Source organism: Piliocolobus tephrosceles, chromosome 7 (assembly GCF_002776525.5).
Source record: "Piliocolobus tephrosceles isolate RC106 chromosome 7, ASM277652v3, whole genome shotgun sequence".
In the NCBI taxonomy this organism is placed as follows: Eukaryota; Metazoa; Chordata; class Mammalia; order Primates; family Cercopithecidae; genus Piliocolobus; species Piliocolobus tephrosceles.
The window spans coordinates 112,035,756-112,055,339 of NC_045440.1; the positions used below are offsets into that span (position 1 = coordinate 112,035,756).

Consider the following 19,584-nt stretch of genomic DNA (forward strand, 5'->3'; position numbering starts at 1 on the left):
TGAATGGTCCTAGAAAACAATCGACAAGGCTGGTAAACTGCAATTGTTTGCACACTTTCAACTTTATTCAGAAGACACATATGGCTTTATCGGTTCATTCTCCAATAATGCATAGTGCTCAACACATTTGTATAACAGGTTTAGAATTAATTAACTACTGAGATGAATACTCTTTTGAGAGCCACAAATACACTTTACTTATCAATCTAGCTCCCAAAACTACTAGCAGAAGACCTAAAAATAGGTAGGTATTCAATAAATATTTAGTGAATGAATGAACTCATGGATTTAAACAACCATGCTCAGGAATATTGCAAGACACATCTGTTTTCAGTTCTCCTAAGAAAAGTAGGCTCAAAGGCCTATTATATCATCAAAAGTTATTAAATTCATTGTAGGAATTGTTCCAAGTTCATGACTGCACTCTGAATGATAATCTGGTAAAACTAGAATGATAATCCCATAGACAAATAAAATATCTCTTAACTCATTCATTTATTGGTGTACTCAACAAACATTTATGAGCACTCACTATATACCCCTTACCCCTACCGTCAATATTAAGCAATGGGAATATAACAATGTAAAAGACTGGCATGGTTCCTACTCTTATTAAATTTGCAGTCTAACGAAGGAGACAAATAAATAGCTGATTTCAAGAGTATACAGTCCATGCTAGAGAAATACATCGCCTAACCCAGTGGTCTTCAAACTTGGTGGGCATCAAAATCATTTGGAAAGCTTTTTAAAAACACAATTTGCTGGACCCAACCCAAGAACTTCTGATTCAGTGCATCTGGGATATGTCCCAAGAAGTTGGATTTGAAGTTCTCAGGTGATGCTGAGGCCACTGGTCCAAGGATAACACTTTGAGAAACACTGACTTAGACTAAAGGAGTGTTAGGCTGAGCTAAACTCTGCAATCTCATTTTTTCAATTATAATTGAGGCCAGGGTAATTCATTGAAATACTACTTTGTATAGATATATTTATTGCTTTCTGGTTTTCAAGGAGAGAGCTGATCTGTAGCCATTTTTTTGCCACATATATTTTTGGAAAGTGTAAGGCAGAAGCTTTTTAAACTAAGCGGCCTTTTGTAAACATCTACACTCCATTTAAAAGAGTTTATGAGGCAGTTGCAGTGACTCATGCCTGTAATTCCAGCACTTTGGGAGGCTGAGTGGGACAATCGCTTGAGGCTAGGAGTTGGAGACCAGCAACATGGCAAGACCACATCTCTAAAAGAAAAAGAAAACCAAAGCAAGAATGCATATCCCATTCACAACAGACAAAAGAAAAAATCAAACCTAGGAATACCTCCAACCAATGAGTTGAAAGATCTCTGCAAGGAGAACAACAAAACACTCCTGAAGGAAATCAGAGATGACACAAACAACTGGAAAAATATGCCATGCTCATGGATTAGAAGAATCAATGTTCTTAAAATGGCCATATTGCCCAAAGCAATCTACAGATTCAGTGCTATTCCTATCAAACTACCAATGTCATTTTTCACAGAATAAGAAAAAACTATTCTAAAATTCAGATAGAACCAAAAAAGAGCCCAAATAGACAGAGCAATCTCAAGCAAACAGAACAAAGCTGAAGGCATCACATTTTCTGACTTCGAACTGTAACATAAGACTACAGTAACCAAAACAGTACCATACTGGTACAAAAACAGACACATAAACTAATGGAACAGAATAGAGAAGCCAGAAGTAAAACTGCAAACCTACAGCCTTGTCCATCTTTGAAAAGGTCTACAAAAACAAGCTATGGGAAAATGATTCTCTGTTCAATAAATGCTGTTAGGATAACTGGTCAGCCATATGCAGAGGAATGAAATAAGACTTCTACTTTTCACTGTATACAAAAATTAACTCAAGATGGATTAAATATTTAAATATTTAAATGTAAGGCTTCAAACTATAAATTCTTAGAAGAAAACTCCATTCTGGACATTGGTCTTGGCACAGAATTGATGGCTAAGACCTCAAAAGCAATTCCACCAAAACCAAAAATTGACACATGGCACCTAATTAAACAAAAGAACTTCTGCACAGCAGAAGAAACTGTCAACAAAGAAAACAGACACACTGCAGAATGAGAGAAAACATTTGCAAACTATGCATCTGACTAAGGTCAAATATCTGGACTTTATAAGGAACTTAAACAAATCAACAAACAAAAAACAACCCCATTAAAAAGTGGGTAGAGAACATGAACAGACATTTTTCAAAAGAAGACATACAAGTGGCCAAGAGACATGAAAAAAGTGCTGTAAATCACTAATCATTAGAGAAATATAAGTCAAAACCACCATGAGGTGTAACCTCACACCAGTCAGAATGACTACTATTAAACAGTCAAAAAATAATAGATGCTGGTGAGGCTGCAGAAAAAAGGGAATGCTTATACATTATTGGTGAGAGTGTAAACTAGTTCAGCCATTGTGGAAAGCAGTTTGGATATTTCTCAAAGAATTTAAAACTGGACTACCATTCGGCCCAACAATCTGATTATTGGGTATATATCCAAAGGAAAATAAACCATTCTACCAAAGAGACACATGCACTCATTCATTCATCAGAGTACTATTCACAATAGCAAATACTTGGAATCAAGCTAGGTACCCATCAATGGTGGACTGGATAAAAAAATGTGGTGCATATACACCATGGAATACTACACAACCATAAAAATGAATGAAATCATGACCTTTGCAGCAATATAGATTCAGCTGAAGGTCATTATCCTAATCAAATTAGTATAGGAACAGAAAACCAAATACTAAATGTTCTCACTTCTAAGTGGGAGCTAAGCATTGGGTACACATGGACACAAAGATGGGCAACATTGACAGTGGAGACTCCACAATATGGGAAGGAAGGAGTGGGGCAAGTGCTGAAAAAGTAACTTTTGGATACTATGCTCAGTACCTGGGTGATGGGATCAGTCACACCCTAAACCTCAGCATCATGAAATATACCAATTGCGTGTATCGGTATTGAGATTCAGGAGAAAGAAGAAATTTCGGTTGTGCTAGAGAAATCTGGGGTCAGTGATCAGAAATCTGTGATCAGAAGAGAAGCTTGCCCCATTTCATGATCATATACTAGAGACATGACAAGATCATGTCCAAGAAACATGGCAAAAATGGGGCATCAAAGGAAAATGGTGCTGAGTCTGAGGGCTCCCAGCCTTGCCTGTGATTCCCTTACCCAAAACATGGAGCACAGACACAACAGAGGAATCAGACTTACAGGAGCCACACAAGTTGTGGAAATGGACATTCAGAGATTCTAAGAGATAACAAAGGGACTAATTTATCCCCATCCCCAAGAATCTGGTATGACATAAGACTGAGTCCCTGACAATGCTGGAAGAGAAGAGTAACACAGCAGAAAGGGTCTCTTGCTAGGTGAACACAAGGAAGCTGCAGCAATGATTTAAATAGGTTGAATTGTAATGAATAAGTATTATTTCCGACATTTCTAAATTTGTGGGCTCAGATTTATACTTGTCTCTATTAGTTCATGAGACAATTGTAAAATCAGTTTAAGAGAAATTATAAAACCAGTAAACCATCACTTGATATATATTTTTCATGAAGTTTTTTCTTGAGGGGGAAAGTCTAATAAAGAACTTCATACTTAACATGGGCTCAAGAAATATTTGTTAAATTGAAATGACCGTATTAGGATGTTTCCAAATTCTCCATGTATATCCATGCTAAATATACACTTTAGGACAAGTGACATGGTGTATTTTAAGAAAGCCAGTGTAGTGCTTGGGTTGAGGGAATAGGTTTAGGAATCACCTGCTTAGATTCAAGTATATTATACAATAATTTTGTAACCTTAGACAATTAGCTAAATGTTTTGTGCCAAGTTTGCATTTGAAAAACGAGTGTAATAATAATAATGCCCACCTCTCAGTGTTGTCACCAAGATTAAATGAATTATATCTTTGAGGTTTTAAATGCAAGATTTCAAAATTAATGACAATGTATAGGCTCTAGCCAATTTGCGTGGGTGAGCTCATGAATAAGTTCCAAATAGATAAGAATGTGCCTTTTATTGTATATTCTCCTTGCAGACTTGGAATTCAGAACCTTTCTCAAAAAGCCTAGAATTTGTTGTTATTGCTGTTAAACTGTGATCTGTTTTAAGGTTTGATGAACTGAGATCCTGCAAAATATTCAGTGCATTAACAGTGACAGTTTTAACATTGGCAGAGAAACACTCTCAAGATATTTAAACATTAGCTAACTTGATTGTCTTTGGACTTCAATGCTGTCTTTACATATTTTTGTCCTTCATAACTCAGGTTATAAAAATATCATTACCTGAGCTAAAAAATGTGCAGGGCAACCACCCATCTTCCAAGTGTGGTCTGTAGAACATGACATATTACTTAGGAGAATAACACAGGGGTGGGTTTCTCCTTGGTTATTTCGTTATACTAAACATCTGTACATTTCATTTTAGCTTGTATTATAGCTGGCTTTCTTGGTTACAGGCACACAGAGTATCCATTCCCCAAACAAGCTCTGTTTCTTGTAACTCACCATCTCCTTTTTAATTCCTTAATTCCACTGGCAATTTGGAGTGGTCTGCTTACTCATGTTGTGTCTGCAGTTCTGGAGTCTTAGCCCTTGAGTCATGTAATTTTGGAAATCTTTGCCTTCTGCCTTATGTATTAACAGCAATCAGGCAGCCTCTTAAGACCTTCCTGGAAACATCCCAAAATACCTCAACTTTTATTTTGGTTTTATTTTGAAGAAATATCAGTCAAGTTATCCCTGAGCTCCTAATTTTGACTGGCCACCCAGCTGAAGACAGCCTTAGAGATGTCTAGTTTGGCAAATCAACAGCCTTGGCAGCAATTTGTGGATTTACTAAATGTCACACAACCAATTTGTATTATTGAGGTACCAAAATCACAATTTAGCTTTTTAGTCCAAGGAAAACTTTTTCTATGACTGATGGTTAGTACTAGAAATTCCTTCCTTTCTTATTTAGCTGATCAATGAAAGACTAGGTTCCAAAGTAGGAAAAAAACTATGGGATTAAAGATTCCCTAAGTAAAGAAACCTATTTAAAAAAAAATTAGTAGCAATTGAGGGATAAAAGGGTAGATGAAACTCTATAATCAGAGTTTATAGAATATGTGTTAATACACATATTCAATAAAACCTTTTTAACCTACTATATACAGGATACATTGCTAAGTCACAGAGAAGGTGTGAAAAACTAAGACCCATTTTCTTGTCCACAAGAAGCTTATGGTCTAGATTGAAAGGCAAGAAGATAAACAGGTGATTTCAATACAGAGTGCTAAGTGCTATATTAGGAGGACGTACTTAGTATGACAGCACTAAGATAAAGCACCAGGAACAATATGGGGTTTGGGGTTAGAAGAATTTTCCTGGAGGTGTTCATACCTAAGCTATAATAAGAAAGGGGTAAATAATTTGGCCAGGAAAAGATAATGCATTTTGAGCATTCTAGGCAAAGGAAATAGCCGTGCAAAACCTCAATTATTGCAATCAAAGAGGGAAGGTCTTAGAAGTTCTCACTCACATATTGTGTTAATTTTGGTAAATTGTAAAAGTAGCCACAGATTCTTCCCGTTTGTTGCATCCAGGTTCTTACAATGTGATGTCACAACTCCTCCCATAAAGAGGTGGGGTATATATTTCTGCCTCTTGAGTCTGGGGTGGCCATGTGACTTGTTTTAGTCAAAAGGACATAAGCAAATGTGAAAAGCTGCTTGTGCTTTGGAGCCTGGCCTCTTGCTGAGCTAAAGGCCTGAGACCACCACGTTTTATGAGCATGAACAAGCCTGCAGGGGGAAAGAGAGATCACATGGAGAAAAACTGAGGCATCTGGGCTGCCAATCTACCAACTGCCAGGTAGGTAAGAGAAGCTGTCTGTGCGAAGCAAAATTAGCTTCACTACCCTGCAAAGATGCCCATATCCTAATCCTCAGGACCTGTGAATATGTTATTTTACATGGCAAAGGAGACTTTGAAGATGTGGCTAAGCATTTTAAGATGGGAGGATTATCCTGGATCATCTTGGTGAGTTTATTATAATCACAAGGGAGACAGGAGACTCAGAGTCAGAGAAGATGGGGTAATGGAAGCCAGGGTAGATATCATAGAGAGATTTGAAAATGGTATATGGCTGGCTTTCAAGATGGAGGGAGGAGTCATGAGATAAAGAATGTAGGTGGCCTCTAGAATCTAAAGAAGACAAGGAAACAGATTCCTCTCTAAAGCCATGAGAAGGAACACAGGCCTGTGGATATCTTAATTTTAGTCCAGCTAGACTTCTGATCTTTATTTAGAACCCTCAGGAAATACAAACTATAACAAACAGTTGTTTTAAGTTACTGCATTTCGGGGTGATTTCTTACACAGGAACTGCTAAAAAATACACTGATCTATAAGTTCAAAATAAAAAGCAAAAGAGTATTTATATTAATCTACTTAGAAATAGTCATTTTCTAACTCTCCTATGGACTTTTATGTGAGTCCTTTACATCTTCTGAGATTCCAAATGAAGATTTCACCCATTCTTCCATCCAATACAACCTGGTTGTCTGTTGTCTGAATAGTAATGAACTAGACCCTGCAGTAGAAATTGGAACTTTTTTCTGCTTTCAAAGAGCAATTCTGTTCCTAGAAGTCTCATCTTGAGTATTTTGCTTAAGTCTCTAAACTTCAGTATCTGCATCTTCAAAAATGGGATAATAATAGTACTTAGCTTAGAGAATTGCTTTGAGATTCAGATGGGAAAATGCTTATAAAGCACTCAGCTTTACATGACATTCAGTAAGTATTCAATAAATGCCAGCAGAATTGAAAAGAGGTGAGGGAAAACTAGATGGCAAATAAAAAGTCAGAAAGATAGTAATATGAGAAGTAACTCTTATTCATTGTTTATGATGCTCTGGAAAACTTATGCTTATGTTTAGTAATAGTGACATCAACTCTGCACGGTTGATTTTGTTATTTTTACTTTACAAATGCCAAAATTGAGATTTCAAAGGTTAAGTATCTTATTGGGTTGGTGCAAAAATAATTGCAGTTTGCCATTAGTTTTGATGGTGAAAACTGCAATTACTTTTGCACCAACATAATACTTGACACCACACAAGTAGCCAGTAGCACCAGGCATCTAATCCTGCACTGTCTAATCCTAATGTCCTTCATCTTCCTGTATCAGGTGGCCTACAGGTGACTGTGGCTAAATCAGCTGCAGCCAGGGTGGTCTTTTTAAAAGACATATCTGATTCTGTCAGCCATGCTTTTACAGCTCCCCATTGCCTGCAGAATCAATTTCAAAATCCTAACATTGTCTCCTAGGCTTTTCACCATCTAAATTTCCTTCTCCATATTGCTTCCCTGTGCTCTGGCTATACTGACTTCTACCAGCATGGCGGACACGACATGCTCTCCCCTACTTCAGGATTCTTCACACTGACTGATCTCTCTCCTGGAATGCGTACTCTTACTCTGGCACGTCCTTCCCACCTCTGTTTCCATATAAGTTTCTTCTCTGATACTTAGATTCCTTGGCTATGTCTTTTCTTCAATCTTTTTTCTTTTTCTTTCTTATTCTTTACCTTTGAAGTTCCTTGTCTTATCGCCAGCCTTTCCCTGTAGTAGAAACCTCCTGTGGCTGTTTGATCCAATAGTTTATCTTTTCTGGACACTGTCTACTGTACAAAGGAATGATCTCTCAGAATCTCCATTTCTAAACTTCATTACCATTCCCCCCTTCCTGTTCTCATCCTGTCCATTCATGCAGAGTTGAGCATCTAATTTAGGTGACCATTTTTTTTCATTCTACCAAGACTTTGGAGTTTTGAACAAAGAGATGTAGAGCCTAAAGGGGGCGGAAGCTGAATTGTGTTAACAGCTCTCTAAAGCTAAGTCCCATCAGCTCCTACCTTTCAGTCTACAATTAGCCCTGGTTCCTATTCTTCCCAAGCTTGGTTGTTCACCTCATCTTTGGATTTCTAGTTGTTTTCAGTATCCTTCCAATACAGTCCTCTTTATCCTTAAACTAGCCAGATACGGTTTCTCTTACTACCAGGCTGTGAACTCTGTGAATGTAATTTGAGAATTCCTTCTCATTATCCACCTGTTATAAACCTGTTCAACACCCTGATATTTTTGGAAGCATAATGGAAAAGACACTCATTAGTCTCTAGATTTATCTTTTAAAAATTTTGATGTTTGGTAGACTCTTTCAAAAAAGCTTCCATATTGATAATTATTTAATTAAAACAAGTCAACGTAAGCCTAGAGCCTCCATGTCTGTGACTATTGCTTCTCTTGCACTCTACTCAGCTTAGACAAACTCATCTCTTTGGAATGCTATGAGAGGACATTCTGTCCTTTGTTAAGGGACTTGACCAACCGCAATTATATTATTATGCCTACGTCTGTTGAAAAATTCCAGAGAAGGTTAGAAAGAAGCATATGGGATTTTGGCTTGAATCAGATTAAATCAGTTTGGAATGAAAAAGCAAAGATAGTTTGAGCAGTGAACTAAATGTCACAACTGTGTATCGATTTTACTACAAACTTTTTTTCTTCTTTGAATGTCCTGTATATTGTGCATTCAGTGGTGTTCTTGTTAGTGTGAATGAAGCTATTGGTACTGTAAACATAACTTCCGTTATGTGATGTCTAGCTCATTTGAGTTATACTAGTATACTACATCAATTTCTTATCTATTGTCTTGTATTTTTATTGGTACATCATAATTGTGCATATTTTGGGGTGCTTGTGATATTTTGATACATATATACAATGTATAATAATCAAGTCAGGGTAATTGGAATATCCATCACCTCAAATATTTATCTTTTATTTGTGTTGAGAATATTAAAATCTTCTAGCTATTTTGAAATATATATAATATACTTATATATTATATGTAAATAAGGTATATATATCATACAAAAGATATATATTGAAATATGTAGTATATCTTATGTATGTCTTATATATGATATATATTGAAATATATAGTAATTACAATTGTAGTTAATGATAATTTATTATTATCATTCATTATTGTATTATCAAATATTAGAATCTATTTCTTCTCTCTAACTGTATTTTTATGCCCATTAACCAACTTTTCTTCATCCTCCTATTTTTTAACTATCCTTATTGTGCATTTTTCTCACTCAGTTTGGGTTCTATGGTCATCAACTCTATGATACCCTCACCAGAATTATTAATTTTCTGCTACTCTTCTTTTTCCACATTACTGCAATAAATCCTCAAGACTGAATTCAAGAACTCTCTTCCCTGTTTGAACATATAGGCTACTGAACAGTGCAGAAGTAAGACTGTATAACTACCAACTAAAACTACTGCAAACTTAGGGTTTTCAAGTCCAGTGGAGCCCTCAGTGTTGCTTGGTAATTTTTTTCACTAAATGTGGGTTAACAGCCTCAACCTTTTCTCTTTTAGTAGATTACTTTGCCTCAGTTTTCATAGACAAAATAGAGGCCATCAGATATTAAGAATTTCTCTTCCCTACATTATAAAACTTCCCATGGTAGTATACATCGTTCTTTTCTGTATAAGGGAAAATGAGTCAATATTTATCAGCTGCATGCTTTTTGTATCTCCAGCCTAACCCGAACTCTTGAACTACACTCATATTTCTTATTACCTATTAAACATCTCTACTGGGTATCCAATACACTTTTCATACTTCACTGATTGAAGTTGTCCCATCATCTTCCCCATGCCAGGTAATGGCAACTCGCATCCTTGCAGCTCTTTAGGCTACACACTTCGGAGTTATCCTTGCCAGCCAAGTCATTATCATTTCTTGTTTGGACTATTTCAGTAACCTCCTAATTTATCCTCTTTCTCCCACAACATTGTGCACCTGCAATCTATTCTCAACATAGTATCTGGAGTTATTCTGCTAAAAATGTAAATCAGATTGTATTTTCTGCCCCAAACTATCTATTGTGTTCTCATTTCATGCCAAGCAAAAGCCGAAGTATTTGCAATGGCCTTTAAAGCTTCATACCATTGGGTTCATCATTGTCTCTTTGACCTCATGGCCCACTATTCTCCTCAATCGTTCATCTCCTTGTTGTCCCTTGACTGTGGGGTCCTTGTTCGGCCTTGGGCCTTTGCATTTGTTGTTCCCTTTGCCTGGAACGGTCTTCTCCATGATATTTGCCTGGCTTTCCCTTTACTTACTTTGGATTGTTGCTTGAATGTTTTCTTCTCATTGAGGCATTCTTTTTTATTTTTATTTTTATTATTTTTTAGATGAAGTCTCGCTCTTGTCCCCCAGGCTGGAGTACAATGGCATGATCTCAGTTCACTGCAACCTCCGCCTCCCGGGTTCAAGCAATTCTCCTGCCTCAGCCTCCCAAGCAGCTGGGATTATAGGCGCCTGCCACCACACCCAGCTAATTTTTGTATTTTTAGTAGAGACGGGGTTTTACCATATTAGGCAGGCTGGTCTCAAACTCCTGACCTCAGGTGATCCACCCACCTCGGTCACCCAAAGTGTTGGGATTACAGGCGTGAGCCACCACGCCTGTCCTCATTGAGGCATTCTAATCACTTTATTTAAAATTGCTTGATACTCTACACTGTTCTCTATCTCCCTTTTATGTCTTAATCTTCTCCATAGTGCTTACTACCATCTAACATTCTGTATATTCATTTTGTTTGCCTCCTCTGATAGAAATGCAAGATCCATAAAAATGGGATTTAAAAAAATGTACCACTATACTTTCCAGTGGCTATGACATTGCTGGAATATAGTAGAACTTCAGTAACGAATTTTGAAATGAATGAATCTTTTTTTCCTTGCTAAAGAACTTTGTTTACACACTGAATCCAACTTTACTGCCCTCTTTAGGAACTGATTCATCAGTTATTCTCAGAATTTCCTGTGTTTTTCCTCTCTTTCATCTTAATATAGTCTTTAGGCTATAACTGTAATTAACAATCACTAATCTCTTTAAAAATACCTTCCCTGTTGTTTCCAGTTTAGGCTAATTTTCTATGAAAATCACAGTAAAGAAACACAAGATGGAATGAATGCCTAGGAAATATAGGAGGCTGGAAGACAAAATTAGATTTAAAAAAATATCTGGAAATTGGAAAGAGGATGGGAGAAAGATGAAGGATGAGACAGAGTAGAGGCAGCTATAGTTCAGAATATATGGAAGGGAGCTTTGAGTGGTGTGTGTGTGTGTGTGTGTGTGTGTGTGTGTGTGTGTGTGTGTGTGTATGTGGTTGGGGCCACTGTCAGCTCAGCTTCCTGGTGGTGCCTAGAGAATATTTGGACCCCCCCGTTGACAAGGAGAAAGAGCAGTAATGAGAAGTAAAGTTAAAAGGAGGAGAGTTATTTTTTTGATATATGTGTATGTATTACATCAGTCTGTTCGCCCATTTCCTCTCCCCATTGTTAAACACGGAACTGTTCACTGGTGAGTTAGAATGCTGAGATTACAAGGACTTCTTTATACATCCAGTGTTACAGCCATGTGTTGCTAAAAAAATTCCCAGTGCAAAAGTCAATATATTTGCTGTACTAACTACTTAAAATCATGCCACATTTCATTCTTCATATTTAGGTCTTGACTTTTATGTACAGTTGTTTTTGTTAGATTTTTATAATTGGATTTCTGCTAGAGAGAAAAAATACATTTTTTTACTCGCATTAACTCTTTCAATTTCACAACAAATCTAAGAAAAATGCAACAACTGGAAAATTAAAACAACTGGAAACATTAAAAGTATCCATCAATATATACAAATATTGATTAAGTAAATTATAGTGTAATCTTACTATATATCATGCAACTTTTAAAAGAAAGGGAAGTAGATGTGTGTGTCCTGAGGTGGAAAAACATTGAAGACACGTTTTCTATTGAAAAAAGCAAAGCACATGATGGGATCCATGGACTAGGCACATGGACTGGGAATTAGAAGGGAGTGCTTAGAGCACAGTCACCTGAAATATCAGAAATATCTGAATACCTGAAATATCTGAAAGTTTGCGGTTTCTGCAGATTGATGCAGAATGCAAATGCCAGGAGGGAGAGACCTTGACCACCAGAGTGCAGGATGATGCTCATTCTCAAACAATTTGGTTTTTTGGATATCATAAGAAAAATGTCCAGGGAAAACAGAGACACTGGGAAAAGATAGTTGCAGTAAAGGAGAGCAAAAGAAAACAAGAAAAAGAAAGAAGAAAAGCCAATTGTGCAGAAAATCCAGGAATCTGCCCCCAACACAGCAAATATTTTCTGAGATCTCTAAGCAAAGAGATTCTTTTGGAAGACAAACACTCAGGACAAAGGCTGTGTATCAATTTGAGTATGACCTACCACATGTCAAAGAAGGAATTGAGTAGACTGGCTGGACAGATATGAAGGTTGTATGGTTCAAACGAAATCTAATAGGCCATTTTGGATCTGCCTCACTGGATTCATGGTAGACAGTGCCCTGTGTGAAGAGTGAAGATGAATTTTCTAGCGACTTCATAGACATAAAGGAAGACTTCTTTTAGTTTATTTCCTCTGGAAACCCTTGTGTTTCCGACTCCTAACTCAGAATACACTCTTGAAGATGTTGATATAAACAAAGTTTGTATCTTTGATGGACTTGTAGATGAAAGCATTCAGAAGAAGGTGACATTTTGAAAGGCCCAGGAATACTCTTTCAAGACAGCCCACTTGTCTGTCATTCCAGGGATACATGATCAGACACCAACGTGGAAATAACTATCATTTAGGGATGGTGGCCATCAATCAGGCATTTGATATTCTGTCCACTTATTTTGAGACTCCTAACTGGCCTGAAGCATTGAAGAAGGGAATTTCTTCCAGAAAAGTTATATTCTTCAGAGTACAGTGGGAGGATGGGCCTAAGATTGCAGCTGCAGAACAAAGCACTGGAGGCCCTGACCAAAGAACAGGGCGGAGGGTGGCAGTGACGCACACTTGCCTTTACTTGACATCTTCTTGGACCTTCACAATAAGCTACTAATGACAGGGACCGCATTTTGTACTCTTTTGTACTCTCCCATACTTCCTGGCTCCCAGGACATACCCATATTTATATTAAGTAAAAACATTTACATAACAAGGAATTAGCCCCAAACCACATGGCTTTGGATGTGTTTTAATTCATCTTTTGTACATATATCATTATCTGTGAAACACCTACTCTTTAGAGATTGTTCAAATAATAAATATTGTTGTATAAAAATTAAATAATTATCATTATAGAAGAAAAAAAAGCAAAGCACAGCACAGTGCATAAAGATGATTCATTTACTCTGTGTGCTTTTTAAAAGAAGTATATCAATAGATACATCTATTTTGGTTATGTGCAAATATTCTTTTTCTTAAGATGAATTACACAAATTGGGATTGACAATTACCTTTGGAATAGGTGAGAAGCAGGGAGGCTTTTGCTATTTATTTGTCAATTTTCTAAAATGTCTGTAACATTGGGTAGGTGGGAATTAAGTCGTGTTTGTATTTACCTTTCAGGATATGTGTATTTATAATATAAAGATGTATTACTTATAAAATTTACATTAAAACATACTTATATAAATATAAAAATATTAAAAAGCAGTGGTTGAAGGTAGAGGTGGGGTTTGGACGATTGTTTTCATTATAAGACAGTATAGTTTTGATTTTATTTATTTATTTATTTATTTATTGAGATCTTGAGCTTGTATTACTTTTACTTTGTGGAAAATAACAAGAAATATAGAAAAAAGGATAAAGGCAGCAGAGGAAAAGCATTTGAGAGCCTAGCCCCAGGCACCAGACTGCTTAGGTTTAAATCTTAGGTCTGGGCCAGGTGCGGTGGCTCAAGCCTGTAATCCCAGCACTTTGGGAGGCCGAGACAGGTGGATCACGAGGTCAGCAGATCGAGACCATCCTGGCTAACACGGTGAAACCCTGTCTCTACTAAAAAATATGAAAAACTAGCCGGACGAGGTGGCGGGCACCTGTAGTCCCAGCTACTCGGGAGGCTAAGGCAGGAGAATGGCGTAAACCTGGGAGGCGGAGCTTGTAGTGAGCTGAGATCCAGCCACTGCACTCCAGCCTGGGCAACAGAGCGAGACTCCGTCTCAAAAAAAAAAAAAAAAAAAAAAAAAAATCTTAGGTTTGCTACTTACCAGCTGGATAACCTTGGGTAATTTACTTACCTTGTCTATGTCTTAGTTTTCCCATTTGTAAAATGCAAAATAGAAATACTTTTCTTATAGGGTTATAGTGAGGATTAAATTATAAAAGTTAGTTAATATGGAAAAAGTGCTTGATTTAGTGTCTTGTACATAGTAATCACTACCTGTGATATGTTATAAATATGTTCTTAGGTAAAGAAAAAGAAAAACACATAAGCCACCTCAATCTGTTTTATTTTCCCCACGCTGACCCATGTCTAGTTTGACTAATAATTCCAGGGTTGGGAGTCTTTTCAAGAAGAAGAAGGTTGAGGCTGAACAATTGTTTGGGGCCTCTGAAGGAGGAACAGGCAATGGGAAGAATTTTCATTTAATTTCATATTTCAAAAACAAAAATTGCATTCTAAGTGTTATGCCTTGATCAATACCTTTTTTCCTTCTATTGCCATCCTGAAAAATCTTTGTCCTTTTTACCAAGTTTTTTAAAAAATATTTCACCTAATTTTAGTGAAAGGCCAAGCCCTACTCCCTCAAGGAAGCCTTTGATAAGGTTCCTGGTGCATTTAGAACTCTTTTGTATGTATTGTTTTTCATCACATTTAGTTCCATCATATACTGTACGGTCTAATTACAGGGACCACAGAAATTAGTTGTAATTTATTGTATGATACCATTATGTAGAAATACATCAGCAATGTACTAATTACTATAGGTTTTCAGGATGTTTATTAGATTGGTAGTAATTTTTTATGAAAGAACATTGATTTTCCTTTGACCTAACATATCTTGTAAAATCTTGTACTTCCTTTTTACTTCTATTCATAAGTAAGTCTTTAGAAGTGGAAATCTACATTTCATAATAGCAATTTCCATTTCCACAGATGATTTACTCTTGAACCCATTATAAATGGCTTTCAGTCTACCATTTGACTAAAACTACTTTCATTGAGGTATGCAGCAACCTCTTACTTGTCAGAGGCAAATATGTATTTCAGTTCTTATTTTACTTAACTGTTTAACATCAATATCTTGATCACTTCTGGAATCTTCTTGAATCTTCTCTGCTGGATTCCCAGGACTTTGGGAGGCCAGGTTTGGAGAATAGCTTGAGCCCAGGAGTTCATGATCAGCCTGGGTAACATAGTGAGACCCTGTCTCTATAAAATAAAAAATAAATAAATAAAAAGAAAAAAGTTAAAAGACAAATTTCTAATGATCTGTGGTACAATTAAAAATAAACACTTAGAAAGTGACCTTGCAAAGCCAAAATCACTGATGGGAAAAAATTTTTAATATAGTTCTTAGAAAATGCACCTCCATGGAAATTTTCTTTTACTCCCCCACACTGCTGGATTTCAGGAGAATTTCTTCTTGTCTCGCTTCCCACCTTTGGCCATTCTTTCTCGGTCTTCTTCATAGGCATCAACATCTAAGAAAATCTTCTGCAGGTCTTTCATGCCACAGCTGGTTAGTATAAGTATCAGAAATATAAATTATGATAAATTGGATAGTAAACAAGGTTACCATCATATTTAACAGAAAGGTTCTTTTTTTTTTTTTTTTTTTTTTTTTGAGACGGAGTCTCGCTCTGTCGCCCAGGCTGGAGTGCAGTGGCCGGATCTCAGCTCACTGCAAGCTCTGCCTCCCGGATTCACGCCATTCTCCTGCCTCAGCCTCCCGAGTGGTTGGGACTACAGGCGCCCGCCACCTTGCCCGGCTAGTTTTTTTTTGTATTTTTTAGTAGAGATGGGGTTTCACCGTGTTAGCCAGGATGGTCTCGATCTGCTGACCTCGTGATCCGCCCGTCTCGGCCTCCCAAAGTGCTGGGATTACAGGCTTGAGCCACCGCGCCCGGCCAACAGAAAGGTTCTTAAGAACTGAACCATTGTAGAACAATATAGCACATCAAACAATATATTCTAGGGAAAGTATCATTACTGAGATAATATCATCATTTTGAGCATCCAGAATTTTTGAAAAGATATTTCTATAAGAAAGTTTAAAAAGGCTGGGCGCAATGGCTCACGCCTATAATCCCCTACTCAGGAGTGTGCCAAGTACACATCATTTGGTGGCGCTGATAGGGGCCAGAAGTGCTGTTATTCCTCACTCCTCTTTTCCTTCAAAAGGAATTTTCTCCTCTCAGGCTCTTTACTCTGTTTTTACTTTACTCTGCTGGATTCCAAAGAGAAGCAGACTAATTTCAAGATTGGTGAGTTTCGGAGGAGAACCTGGCAAGTGTAGCTCCTTCTTCTCCCCTTGGTCTTTGGGATTTGCCTGCCTGCAGAGAATCTGCTCTAGTGGACCATATGGAAAGCTTAGTGGTAAAGGTTGTAATCTTGGTTTTCTTCCCCCAGAGTGAGTGGGTGAATATGTTTGCTTAGTTCCAGGGCTCGTAATCGGGAAGCTCATTGTTGTCACATGTTCCCTGGGAGTCCTACTTTTATGTTCATCTGGCTCACTCCTTTGCCCATGTCAATTGATTTAGAATTCAAGAGGGAAAACCAGGGGGTTATTTAATAGTCCCTTCAAACTTCAATATCATCTTCCACAGAGTTACTCTTCAATATATGTATGCTTATACACTGAAGAAAACTATCATTTCAACGAATATATTGTTCTACCTGTGGTAGTTTCAAATAGAAATCTTTCCATGATTTCATTAACGCAAGACATAACCACTCTTAGTATAACTTCATTGTCCCGAAGAGACAAACGTACATCCCTCTGTGATGCCTAAACATGTCTCTCTCACGATCATAAATTCAGCTTAGAATTCCTGTGGTCACACATTTTGTTCTCTATTTTTGCCATGCAGGTAACAAAATAAAGAAGATACTAACACCTAAAACAGTAGAAAAAGACTAGAAATGTGCAAAAGAAATTCTGCTTCCTTCTTTGGAAAATTGGATCTTGTCCAATATCATATGATTCTCCACTGTTCTAGGATTTTCTCATATTGAACTTGAATGAAAACTTCCAAACTCTAAAATTTTTTTTCCAGAAGACATTTTTATTAAAAAGATAAAATTTGAAATTAAGGTTAGAAATCATAACAAATGAAAACCTCTTTTCTTTGTGGTTTTCTCTATTATGTAATAGTCATAAAGGACATTTTACAATATTCAGCTTTGGGTATTAAAATATTAGTCTTTTGTAGACAATTCCAATCAGCATCCCTAATTTATATGTAAGGGAAATATTGAGTCATTCCAGGTTGCAGGGAGAATTCTTGTCACAGTTAAAAACTGAAATTCTAAGATTCTAATCCTAAGCCATATGGGGTCCAACCAGTTTAATTTAGCAAGGATTTTCTCAATAAGTACCATGGTGTTATTCAGGGACTGTAAGAACCAAAAGTTAACCAGACCTGGTCCTCATCTCTGAGATTCTTGCTTATAAGCAGGAGAGATAAACGTGAATTCAAAAAATTGTCTGATCCTCCTTTTCTGAAAAACCAGCATAACAAGTTTGGGTATTGGCCAAATGGATTAGTGCTATGTTTGGGTTCCAGAATGCTGGATCTTGGTTTTGTAAGTGTTCTGAAGCAACCAGAAATGGGCAGAATTACTTGGTAAGTAAAAATATGAAAACAACCCCAAACCCCAACTAAACCAAGAAATAGACAATAAAAAATATTTTTGGGTCGGGTGTGGTGGCTCAACCCTGTAATCCCAGCACTTTGGGAGCAAAGGAGGTCAGGAGTTGGAGACCAGTCTGGTCAACATGGTGAAACCCTGTCTCTACTAAAAATACAAAAATTAGCTGTACATGTTGGTGTGTGCCTGTAATCCCAGGTACTCGGAGGCTGAGGCAGGAGAATCGCTTGAATCAGCGAGGTGGAGGCTGCAGTGAGCTGAGATCGTGTCACTGCACTCCAGGCTAGGTGACAGAGTGAGACTCCATCTCAAAAAAGTTATATATCTATGATATATATATATGTATATACATGATATATATACACTTATTTATTCATTTATTTATGGAGAAGTCCAAGTTCTATCACTTTTGGAAGTGGAAGTCAGCATAAATTAAAATTTGAAAGAACGAGAGTCTGGTAGACACTAAGACCACATAGAGAATGAGAAAAATGCAGAAGGAAAATGAGAAGACCCCAAATCGTTGCAGAGAACAAGCTGGCCAGCTTGTGACTCATTCCTGGTGGCTGCTGGCCATACAAATTATGAGCTTAAGGCCTGAATTGGGATGACACCAGCCAAACACTGGATCATCATGGTGCAGTGGAAAGAGGATAGGGATTTCAGCAAATCATACAAGTAGTTGTTATTTTCAGCAAGTCCGTGTTTCAAACTGGTACATCAGTATTACCCCCTAGAAGTAGAAGGGTTATGTAGGAATGGAGTACCTAAAATAATCAGGAACATTGGTATGTATGCAGGATTTTTGGCCTTATTATATTTGCTTTCTTTTATGTCATGTGCTTACCTCTAGATCTGGGAGTGAGTGAGACCAGCCCTAATGTGCTGAGATAGACATATTAGAAATGAGAGAAATGGGTGCGTCTCTAAAGAGAAAACTGGGATACTGTTACCCAATTTAGAAGAAAATAATTCCGGACTGGCAAAAACAGATGTCTTCCACAAAGAGGAAAGCCAAAATATCAAATGCAGCTGATGACAAGGATTATGAGGAAAAAAGATCTCTGAATTTATCAATAGTCCTGAATGTGAGAAAGGCAGTGGGCTGTTCTAGGAAAGCTTTGCAGCCAAGCAAATGCCAGTCTGAATCCCGGTTGAGTCACTTCATAATGTTGTAATCTCTGGCAAATCAAATAATCTCTCTGAGCCTCAAAGGTAAAGCCAAAATTATGATTACTACCTAATAACTTGAATACAAAGATTAGAAAAACATAAGTAGTTATTATTAACAGTCTTCAAGAGAATAATCATTTCAGTGGTGAGGAATGAATGAAGAGGAGATAAAAATAATAGAAATATACCCCTGATACAAGAAAAGTAATCAATGAAAGAAAATAGAGAAATCTGATGATAGCTAGAAGATGGCATCAAGCTAACCTTACTTTTACCACACCTTCCACCTGCCATTATAGGGTAGATCTGTCGCAATAAGGCAGAAAATAAGGGTACTTGGTAGAAATAGTCAACTGAAGAGAAATATATAAAGAAAGGAGTTAAATGTGATAAACCAACAAGTAATTTAACATTTAATATAGAGAAAAGACCATTTCTCCTTCAAAACTAAAGATAAGGACAAGATGGCAGATGGAGATAGAGATGCTGAGGTAAGATGTGGTTTGATCCTGAGTTCTGGACTTTATAGATAGCTCACTTCACACACACACACACACACACACACACACACACACACACACACACAC

General features: G+C 37.2%; 1 pseudogene; it reads left to right on the forward strand.

Annotated features, from left to right (window-relative positions):
• LOC111549651 overlaps positions 1–12,948 on the forward strand; it is a 35,870-nt pseudogene extending 22,922 nt beyond the window's left edge.
• Positions 12,949–19,584: the final 6,636 nt, after the last annotated feature.